The following is a 12,280-nucleotide window of genomic DNA, read 5'->3' on the forward strand; positions in this document are numbered from 1 at the left end:
TCTTTACCAAGGGGATATCAAGAACTGACTCCACTGGGGACAAGAGATCGGGAAGGATGTCTCAATCCGTTTTAGGAAGAGAATCCATTTTTTTCTTTTTTTCGGGAAAGCAAGTGTATGCTTCACCGGGGAATGATAGCTTTGCAAGAAAAGCTTACCTATCGACATTATCGACTATCAGCATGGGGATAGACTTGTTTAATAATGTGAAGGTGAAAGGTATGAAACTATATTACCGACTATCAGCATGGTGATAGACTTGACAAGGTAAAAAGAGTTTCAAAGGTTCGGTTAATATTACCGACTATCAGCAGGGTGATAGACATGTTTAATAATATAACCAGAACAAAAAGGTTACCGACTACCAGCCTCGTGATAGCGGTTTTGAAGACATGATCAATTATCAGCCAATTAATAAAATGATTCTGGAGACCTTGCTAGGGAAATTACTGGTTATTCAGCCTTGTGAACAGTAATAAGGCCCTGATTGTCAAATGGTCTTCATGATTGATTTCCTAGAGAGGAAAAGTCTTTTGAAAGAGACATAAGCTGCTCGGATGATGAGGCTATTACTTATTGTCTGTTTTTCACGACTCTATTTGGGGAACCGGAATTTGAATCTCTGGTAAAGACAAGGTTCTATCCATGAATGAATTGGAAAGAAACAGTCAAACAAGACTTTGTACCCAATGAGGAATGAACTCGAATGGGGATTTTCTCCTTCGTTTTGAGAGGAGAAAACTAAAGCAACCTTCTTCCACGAGGAATGATCTCAGTGGGGAACTGGAGAAAGAAGATGTTCTTTCTGCTTATGGGTGACAACCTACTGGGGAGATGACATGCCCATATCTATTTCTTTTTTTCTTCTTTTTTCTTTTTTGCTTTTCCTCTTTTTTGGGATAGATATATCCTGAACAAGTGTTTTTAGGCAGATATTTGAAAAATGCAATGATGCATAAATGATGCAAATATGTATGAATAATGAATGTCATGAATGTCGCATGCATGCTAACAATACTGACAGACAAAGAAGTATACTGGAGACGGACCAACGTTGCAATACAACCAGATACTTGGCAAATGTTATTCAACACGGTGCAGATAATACAGTTGATGAATGGTGTTGCGTGCTTTAATCTTCTCTGAGGAAGATAAGCGTCTTTTCTTATTGAGATGGAAGAACCTCTTCACTGGAGATGGAAAATCTTCGTCACTGGGGATAAAAGACCTTCTTCACTGGGGATAGAAGAACTTCTTCACTGGGGATAGAAGAGCTTTTCCTATCATAATCTTTGATTCATCCTATGGAGATAGCTGTTGATGTTCCTTCTGTTGTTCACAACTCAAAGGAAAGTTTCGCTTTTGTTTTGAAAAAGAAAAGTAAATTCATTTAAAACTTTTTTTTCTTTTTTTTCAAAAGTGAATAACACAATTAAAGCGTCATTTTGCAAGCTAGAAGAAATCAAGAATTGCAAACAAATGGGCACAAGGCTCAAATTTATTTAATAGGATGGTAATCAGCTAAAGGCGTGATTCCATGGAATATTTACAAAAGTTGGAAATGGTAATTATGCGGAAAAGGCTACATTGAAAGCAATAATCACTATTCCCCCTAACAACTTTGAGTTCCAACTGTGCTTGTCGCTTTAGATTGGCGATAATTTGATCGTGGATCCTTTGATGAAAAAGACTTTTCAGGTGACTAAGTACGGACTGATGCAGTTACTTTGTCATAAATCCCTAATTTTTGCCTAGATTGCCCTTTCAGGTTTTCAATCTACCAGGATGAATTTTTCTGTTTATTGTCTCTAATTTTTGCCTGGATCGCCCTTTCAGGTTTTCAGTCCACCGAGACGCTCATTTTTGCCTAAGTCGCCCTTTGCGGGTTTTCGACTTACCGAGCTGTTCTTTTGTTCTTTTTTAGACAAGGTATTTCTTGACTGCATCAGCATTCACAGGATGTGGGAGTTCATCACCATCCATGGTTGCAAGAGTAATGGCACCACCAGAAAATGTTCTTTTGACAACATACGGGCCTTCGTAATTAGGAGACCATTTGCCCCTAGAATCTGGTTGAAAAGACAAGATCTTTTTAAGCACGAGGTCGCCTTCTTGAAATTCACGAGGTCGAACCTTTTTGTTGAAGGCTTGTTTCATCCTTGCTTGGTATAATTTTCCATGGCATAGAGCAGTCATACGTTTCTCTTCGATTAAGTTCAATTGATCATATCTGCTTTGACACCATTCAGCCTCTGATAACTTAGTCTCCATGAGGACTCTCATTGATGGGATTTCAACTTCTACGGTGAGTACAGCTTCCATGCCGTATACTAGAGAAAAGGGAGTTGCCCCTGTTGAAGTACGCACTGATGTACGGTACCCGTGTAAAGCAAATGGCAGCATTTCATGCCAGTCTTTGTAAGTGACGACCATTTTCTGGACAATCTTCTTAATGTTGTTGTTGGCAGCTTCAACAACGCCGTTCATTTTTGGTCTGTAAGGAGAAGAGTTATGATGCTCAATCTTGAATTCCTCACACAATTCTTTCATCATCTTGTTGTTCAAGTTTGAACCATTGTCAGTAATGATCTTGCTGGGAATACCATATCGGCAAATGATGTTATTCTTGATGAACCTCACAACCACTTGTCTTGTAACATTGGCGTAAGATGCTGCTTCGACCCATTTGGTGAAGTAATCAATTGCCACTAAGATGAAACGATGACCGTTTGAAGCTTTCGGTTCGATCATTCCGATCATGTCGATACCCCACATGGAGAAAGGCCACGGAGATGAGAGAACGTTGAGTAGAGTCGGTGGCACATGGATCTTATCTGCGTAGATCTGGCACTTGTGACATCTCTTCACGTGTTTACAACAATCAGATTCCATTGTCAACCAATAGTATCCTGCTCTTAAGATTTTCTTGGACATTGCATGCCCATTTGAATGAGTTCCAAAGGACCCTTCATGCACTTCATGCATTAATATGTCTGCTTCGTGTCTATCCACGCATCTGAGCAAAACCATGTCGAAATTTCTTTTGTATAGCACATCTCCGTTCAGGAAGAAACTGCCAGAAAGCCTCCTTAGAGTTTTCTTATCTTTGTTTGATGCCCCAAGTGGGTACTCTTGAGTTTGAAGGAAGCGTTTGATGTCGTGGAACCACGGTTTATCATCGATGACGGCTTCAGTTGCAAACACATAGGCGGGCCTTTCAAGGCGCGTAATTCTGACTGTAGGCATATCGTTCCAATGATTGACTTTGAACATGGAAGATAGAGTAGCCAAGGCTTCTGCCATTCGATTCTAATCTCGAGGTATATGATGCAATTCAACCTTGTTGAAGAAAGTCAACAGACGTCTTGCATAATCTCTGTAAGGAATTAAGCCAGGGTGGTAAGTTTCCCACTTGTCTTTGATTTGGTTGATCACGAGGGCTGAATCTCCATATATGTCGAGGATCTTGATCCTTAAGTCAATGGCTTCTTCGAGACCCATGATACAAGCTTCATATTCTGCGATGTTGTTGGTGCAATCAAATAGTAATCTGGCGGAGAACGGGATATGAGTACCCTTGGGAGTGATGATGACTGCCCCAATTCCATTGCCAAAAGCGTTTACTGCTCCATCGAAAATTAGGCCCCATCTTGATCCAGGATCAGGACCTTTGTGGTGTCGTTTTATTTTACCTCCCCGTTTCACTTGGGAGGACGGCACGCTAGACCCTTCACGCAAAATTTGGAAGGAGAATGCGCCCGTGGTGGGATGAATTTTATTTCAGTTCTTCCTACGATATCACACGAACTTTCTTATTTGTCCTACGAGTAGGAAAGGGGAAAAAAGATCTCAACTAAACCCTAGGAGTTTGCTAAGTGTGGGGATTTACACCTAGACTAGAAATTCTGGAGTCCGGGAGGTCGGTTATACATAGGGAAGTGTTTAAACACCCTACATATCTGTAGTACTCTACAGGAACCTTCTCTGTGTCATTGTGTTTGTGTTTGCTGCTAATGATTGGGAAAGTTTCTCCTTTGTGTTAGGAGAAGGAATTGAATTGATTGAAGAAAGACAGACAGATAGACAGACTGACTATTTTTGGTATTTTATTAGCTCGCTGAGATTCCTTGTGAACCTCATGCCTACATATCCCTAGTGGAAGTCAGAGCTTAATGTAGTTCGGGGAACTAACTAGGGAAATTGATTGTTTTTGGGTGCCTTGCTTGAAGCTCAAGGTTGAAGCTTGGAATTAAATCTCTGTTTACAGTAAAGAGACATGAAATTATCTCTACAGAGAGGTATTTGTACTACTCTACCACAAACATTTAAAGGAGTGACAGAATAACTGGATTCATTTCATTCAAGAGGGGGACCTTACTTGGGTGTACAAGTATGCCAGTCAGATGCCTCTTAAATGAAAGAAAAATGCTCGTCCAAATTAGGGAAAGTGTACAAGTCTGGGGATGTGCCAGAGCATGTCTTTCAGAGTCCTAAATGGGAGACTTTGATTGAAATTGAAATTGAAATGTTTGTTTGTTTGAATGTGGTAGAGTAGTAAAAATATCTCTCTATGGAGATAAGCTATGTCTATCTACTGTATAAAAGATTTGACTTTAGCTGGCTTGTATGAGGCCCAAGCTTGAGGCTTTTTGATTGATTTATTAATGTTATTGACTCTGGGAGATGGCTCCATTGGGGGTTAATTACAGGGTATTTTTGTGTTCTGTACAAAGCCCAGAATTGAGGCTGACTCTGTTTAGGGAGACTCTATTTGTGTGCCTTGTACAAAGCCCAAGGTTGTGGCTGACTGTTGAGGATAATTGAATGAATGACTTTATTTTATGTGCCTTGTACAAAGCCCAAGGTTGTGGCTGACTCTAGCTAGGGAAAACATTATTTTCTGCCTTGTACAAAGCCCAAGGTTGTGGCGGACTCTTAAATGAATTAAGTATGGATGACTATATGGGGAAAAGATCCTAAGTGTTAGGAATCTTTGACACATGAAAGATATGGTTTATCTGCCTTGTACAAAGCCCGAGGTTGTGGCTACTGAGTGATGAAGAACTCACTGGGGAGACTCTATTATCTGCCTTGTACAATGCCCAAGGTTGAGGCTGACTCTTGACAGGGGAGTTTTATTGTTTGGGTGCCTTGTATGAAGCCCAAGGTTGAGGCTAACTGTTTTTGTTGGTTTTAACTCTACTGGAGATTAAAAAGACTGTTTTTCTTTGGAAGCTAACCCTTTCCAGGGATTTTGACTCAACTGGTGAATTTGTCTGTTAAAAGACTGACTTTATCATGTTTTTTGGAGGCTGACCCTTTCCAGGGGTTTTGACTCTTTTGGGGAAATTATCTCCTAAGAGAATGAAATTATTCTTTTGACTTTTTATTAATTGACTTTGGAGGCTAACCCTTTCCAGGGGTTTTGACATTTTAGACAGATGTTGGAGGCTAACCCTTTCCAGGGGTTTTTTGTTGAAATGAAGGAATGGATTGATTTTAAATGACTTTGGAGGCTAACCCTTTCCAGGGAATTTAAGATTGAATGGCAGAAAGATTATCTAATGGAGACTTCTTGTTTAAAGCCCAAGATGAAGGCTGACTCAATGCTGAGAATGACCAAAACATAGATCCTAGACTCTGCTAAGGAAGATTGATGAAGATAAGGGTGACAGAGACTGTCCATGTCTCTCATTCCAAAAAGGTGTACTCAATGCAAAATTGAGACAAACTTAGCTTGTTTTAAGTCTGGTTTAAATTGGAAGAAACTCACCAGGGTAGGCTAAAAGGTGACTAAAGACCTGTTCCTATGTTTATAAGAAACCTGATGGGTCCTTGTATACAAGCTCAAGAGGAAGCTGGAAATGCTTTTAAGAAGCCTGTGGGTCCTTGTACAAAGCCCAAGAGGAGGCTAATCGAGGGTCCTTGTTGTAGCACAAGAGAAAGCTTATGTGGTTTTGAACTTATTTTGGCTCTAAGCAAATGGGTAAGAGGTTTCACCGGGAATAATTCCTCTTTGGGTGGATGTGTCCTATTTATTTGGATTCTAAGGTTTTTGCCAAGATGTTTCACCGGGAATAATTCATCTTGGGGGTTTGAACTACAGATCTCTAATTAGGAAAGAGCCTTCACCGGGAAGACATTCTCAATCCTAGGTCATATTCCTATAATATATATATAGTTTAACTGTCCTAAGGTTTATACTCAAACGCAGTTCTAAACTAATATATGCACAGTTTATATTTGACAGTAATTTAAATAAAGACTGTAAATTGAAAGCTTGTAAAGCCTAACCTGGATGGAGTGGAGGCCATTGAAGAAGTATGTACAGAGCCTCAACAGTAATTTTGTTGTTTTGTTGATAACAGTTGAATATATATATATGATAAACAGTTAAGGGTTTTTTGAAAACAGAAGAAGTGAAGATGGACAAAGGTCACATAGGTATCTGAAGAGTTTCACCGGGAATAATGCCCTTCAAATACCAGAAGAATGTTTTGAAAACAGAAAGAAGATTTTGAAAATACAGTTTTGAAAAACAAGCTAAGAAGAGAAGATTTTTGGGACTTACACTCTATTAGAGGCCCAGTACTTTACAGTACTGGTGATAAAAATAATTTGAAAAAAATGATTTGGAATGATACAAGGTTTTGTTGTTTGAAAACCCTAATCATTTGATTTTATCAGAGATTGAAAATAGTTTTGAGATTTGACAAAAGTCAACTTAATTAAAGCAAAGATGAAGATCTATGCCTAATTAAGACCTAAGTGATTAGGGTTTTATCATAAATTTATTTACAAAAATGATTAGGTTAAAACAAAGTGAAAATATGTATTAAAGTATTTAAGAAAACACCTAAAAACATACTATTTTAAACCTAATAAAAACATGTGAAATAAATAATATTTTTATGATCTTTTTTATTATTCACAAAATAGAGATATTAAATAGCATGTGTGTAAAAAATGAAGTGAAAATAAATTAATTTGATAGGTTAATTAATTATATGAAGTTGTGAGAAAATTGAAGGAAATAAGTGATAAAAAATAATGTTTTGGCCTCACCATGGTTTGAACCCACGCCCTTGAAGCCAACAACTCAAAATAACACCACTGCGCCAACGCGCGTTTGGTGTTAGTAAGTTGCCTCCACTTGGTCATATTTCAAAACAAGTTGTAATTCCTTAAAAAATAAAAGAATCAAAAAGTCTGGGGCGAGGGGGATTCGAACCCCAGACTTGTGGCATGATGATACTAAAGGCGCATGTGTGGCCACTAGGGCAAGTTGTTTAGTCGTTTATAAAACGCTTTCAGTTAAATATATTTTAAACCCTCCCCTGAGAAATTAAAAATGGCGCCACCACCATCTTCGTCTTCAACCTCAAGCTCCATGATTTTTTGAATTTCTGAACTCACTCGTTTCTCAATCATTTGCCATGATGTAAACACGAAACTTGCTCTAAATTCACTCACGATTCTAAATATGTAACTAACATGAACTAATATTAACTACATCTAATTAATTTAACAGAAATCGTGAAGAACCCTAAAATTTCAAAATCAAATTAAATGACTATACTGAAAGATAAATGAATGATGATAGAGGGTTTTCAATCCTCTGATGATGCTGAACAAGATAGAATCGAGCTATTTCACAAAGAGTACTTAAATTATAGAGGTGAAGTTCAGAAACTTACCTCTGAAACTGAAGGTCGTGAGGATGATGGAGAGCACCTGGGCTTGAATGAATGATCTCAATAGCTTCCCTGAGACTCAATGATGCTAACTGGATGCTTATTGTAGCTTGAATCCTCCTGAATTGCTCTATGGACCTCCCTCGATTTCAGCTTCAAGTGAACATGGAGGTTGTTGAATTTGGAGTTACAGGTGAGCTGCAGCCATCTGGTTAGCTCCACTATGACCTAGGGAGTGTGTCTGAATGATTGGTTTGGCCTGAGACTCCCTGAGTTACTCCATGGACCTCCAACTGCAAATGCTTCCAAGTGAGAGCAACAATGGTGTTCCTCCACTTACAGAAGTGATCCAGGTGCTTGGATCACCTCAAATGACCTCCCTTGAGATGTTGGAATGCTCACTTTCCAAAGATGAGCTTTGGTTTGAAGAAAACGATTCTTCTTGCCAAAGAACTTTGAAAAACAATGAACAAGAGGAGAGAAAGAGAAAGCAAGTAATTGAGTTGCTTTGGTGTGTTTTTGAATGAGGAATGCCTCTATATTTATAGGCAAATGGTTCAGTACTGAAGTAGAGGAGTGAGCTTCCTTAGTGAGGGAGTTTTGGTTTCTTAGCCATGAAGAAATTCAAAGAATCTCCAAAATGTAATGATGCATTTTCGAGCCAATTCTCCCAACCATTGATCTTGCAGGATCTTAGGGAACATTTCTGATATGTAGCAAGTTTCTATTGGCTTAGGAGAAGATTCCAATTGGTGAATCATTGCTTATCATAAATTCTCAAAAGTAATGATTACATAATCACATGTTCTTGCTTTTGGGAATCTTCTTCAATCTTCATGCCATGGTGAAAATGAATGCATGGCATTGTTTCAGACATGTTATGGGTCGTGTAGCATCCATTCATGAAGCAAAATGCACAAAATTGCAAAGTTCCAATCTGCACATGACCTATAATTTCACTTTATGAGGCCAACTTTGAACAAGCATAACTCCTAGCTCAAATTGAATTTTGAGAAGGTTGAACACAATTTGGAAAGCCCTAAACATCTACTTTAAATCATTAGTTTATGTCTTCTTCAGATTCCTTTGGGAAATTTGTGAAAAATGAGGCCAAAGTTGGAAGAAAACTAGGTTAAAACACTTAGAAAAATTTCTAAGTGTTTATGACCTAAACTTCAAAATTTCCAAAACTTCATAAATGGTTGATCTTTTGAAAAAAGTTCCCTTGTAAGATGTTGTTTTATTTTGCAAGATCTACAACTTTCATGTTGGAAGTTTTTTGAGTTGTGTAGGTGAAATTTTGAGATCTCACCATGCCTTTAAAAACCCTAATTCCCGACTTTTCGCTCCTTGATGAATTTCTTTGAATTTCTTTGGCCAAATGACTTTGACATCCATATATTGATGATATTGATCTTTGAAAGTCATTTTTTGACCAAAAACCTTAAAAGTCAATGATGATCCTTCACAGTTGACTTTTTCCTGACAAAGTGAATTTTTTGGGTTTTTGTGTAGAAACAAGATCTTTTCCCCAAATGGATGATATAAATGGATTATATGGAGGTAGTAGAGATCCTTGAATCATGTCTTGAGTTTTGGATTCATGCCCTGATCAGAAGTCAACTATCTTGGTGAATTAGGTCAAAACCCTAATTTGTCGACCATGTGAAAGTAATGACTGTAGACTTTGAATTGAAGTGTGATGTCCAGTAGATCTTGTAATATGAGTTATTTGAAGAAGATTGATGTCTTTGAATGACCCTCTGGAGCTTTTTAGGGTTTCCCAAATGTGATCCCTGATTTTAGTCCTTGATAGGCTCAAAACCCTGGTCTGGTGACCTGAGTAAGCCTGTACTCATATGACTGGATGTCTAATCAATCATAGATGAGAAAAGTGAAGTTTTTGAGCTCCATGATTGTATTAGAGGCTAATCTTTGTATTGATTGATCCTTTGCCTGAGCTTTCTTGTCTTTGTGCATCCTTGATTAGGTATCAGATGGAGAAATGACTGCTCTGGGTACTTGTCTTGACCTGATGAAAAATCCTGAAGATATGTCATCTCAGGGGGGTCAAAAATTAGGGTATGACAGATGCCCCTATTTAAGTTTCTTTTATCTGGAGGGAGAGAGATTGAGATCTCGATCTCTCCTGCGTAAAAGAGACTTAAATATCAAAGAATGCCCGAATTTTGGGCGCCCCTGAGATGTTGTAATTGATAAGATCTTTGCATGATTTGATCCCGTTGTCGCACTTGGCGGGGAATGAGGAGACAAACTCCTGCAGAAATACTTGATGTGGATTCTGGTGAATGGATGGCAATGTAAGATGCGCAATCCATCTTCTTTAACTAAGTGTTGATACTTAGAAAAAGGTAAACAACTTCTCCTCGTTTTCGGGTGTCCATATCTCGAAACTGGTCTCGGTTGCACTTGGACAATATCTCAGATAAAGAGAAAATTTCCAAAAATTTGTTTCCTCATCAAACTTCTCATCAGTACTTGGAGGTAAGATGCCATTTGACGGCTGTAGAGAAACTTCAAAGGTTTGTTTCCTCATCAAACTTCTTATCAGCGCTTGGAGATAAGATGCCATTTGACGGTAGTAAAGAAACTTCACCATCTTCCCTTTTGACTTGACGTCTTGGGAAGAATGTCATATGGCCTCATGATCTTTTGAGGGGCTAATGACTTGGTTTGAAGGCGGACGAACTGTTTTCAGGGTGAAAACTGCCATTCGTCAACTGATGCCTGGGGAATCAACGAACTATTTTCCTAAGAGGAAAACTGCCATTCATCGACTCTGTGGGGAGTTAAGCATCCCAGAACAGACAAACTGTTTGAAGAAACTGCCATTTGTCGATCTCTTGAGTATTTAGCAGACAAACTGTCTTTCCTTGGGAAAAGACTGCCATTTGCCAATTACTAGGGGAGCAAACTGTCTTCTACTGGGAGAGACTGCCATTCGTCGACCCTGTCATGAAAGAAAGTGAGCAAACTGTCTTCTGCTGAAAGAGACTGCCATTTGCCGACTTTGGGGAAACAAACTGTCTTCTACTGGGAGAGACTGCCATTTGTAGACCCTGTCATGAAAGAAAGTGAGCAAACTGTCTTCTGCTGAAAGAGACTGCCATTTGCTGACTGCTGGGGAAACAAACTGTCTTCTACTGGGAGAGACTGCCATTTGTAGACCCTGCTGCGAGAAAGTGAGCAAACTGTCTTCTGCTGAAAGAGACTGCCATTTGCTGACCCTGTTGGGGAATCTGAACTATCTTCTGGATGAAGACTATCATTCGCTGACTCCGCTGGGGAATCATTTGTCGATCTGCTGGGAGATTCTGAATTTCCCTCTGACAAGAAGTGGCACCTCTTGACCCTGCTGGGGAAATACCAAACCTGTAGGGAGCTCCGGAATGTGAAGCAGACTATCTTATCTGAAGAAGACTGTCGAATGTCGCTCTGCAGGAGATTTTCGGCTGAGGAATTCCAAAAGTGAACAAACTATCTCTTTGAGGGAGACTACCATTTATTGACTTGCTTGGGGAAATCTCTCTACATGGATCGTTGTCTTGAAGGAAAAAGTTTCTCCAGGACTTGCAGGGGAAACTTGAGTTCATGCCTTAATGACTTAGGCATTCTCATGATTTAAAAGCCTAATTTGACTATGCAGTTATGATGTAATGTATGCATGAATGTTATGACAATGATAAAATGTAACGTGAATGTGAACAGAATTGTCGCGGATGTAAAATCCTAAGATACGTCTTGAATTCTTGTTGATCAGAAGATGTCCTCTTCCTGGAGTTCGAACTCTCTCGGGAATATCTGGTTATTAGTTGTCCGCTGTTTGAAATGAGTAATAAGAATTGAAGTGAAGATCCGTCATCGGGAGATGTTCGCAAAGCGACCTCAAGGGGAAATATTGGTTCCCGGAGTCTCAACCGTTTTCGGAGCAACTGTTTGCATTCTTCCTATCATTTGTAAACCTTAGAAAGAAATTTCACCTTTATTTTGCAAGTAAATTCATTTTTATTTTATGAAAACATTTGTTTCAAGAAAATGACTGTTTAAACTTAAAATGCATTTCAAGAGACTGAATAAGACTAGGTTGCAAAGGAAAAGCACAAGGCTCAAATTATTATATATGGAATGGTAATCAGCCAAATGCTTGATTCCATGGAGTATTTACAAAGTTGGAAATTGGTAATTTTCGGGAAAAGGGCTACGATGAAACGTGACGACCGTTATCTTTCCCTTCCACTCCGAGTTGCGCTGTATTCGTGCTTCGTAGAAGATGACCTACTGCTGATGAACACTCCGCTATGGATTTTGAATGATCAAGTTTGTCCTGAACACAGTTACTTGCCATATATCCCTAACTTTTGCGTAAACTACCCCTTTCGGGTTTTAAGTTTACCGGGATTGATTATTATATATTTTTTTTTATGTCTCTAACTTTTGCCTGAATCGCCCTTTCGGGTTTTCGATTCACCGAGACGCTCTTTTTTGCCTAAGTCGCTCTTTGCGAGTTTTCAACTTAGCGAGCTGTTCTTTTTGTTTATTTAGGCGAAGTATTTCTTGACTGCGTC

Source organism: Vicia villosa, linkage group LG4 (assembly GCF_029867415.1).
Source record: "Vicia villosa cultivar HV-30 ecotype Madison, WI linkage group LG4, Vvil1.0, whole genome shotgun sequence".
NCBI lineage: Eukaryota > Viridiplantae > Streptophyta > Magnoliopsida > Fabales > Fabaceae > Vicia > Vicia villosa.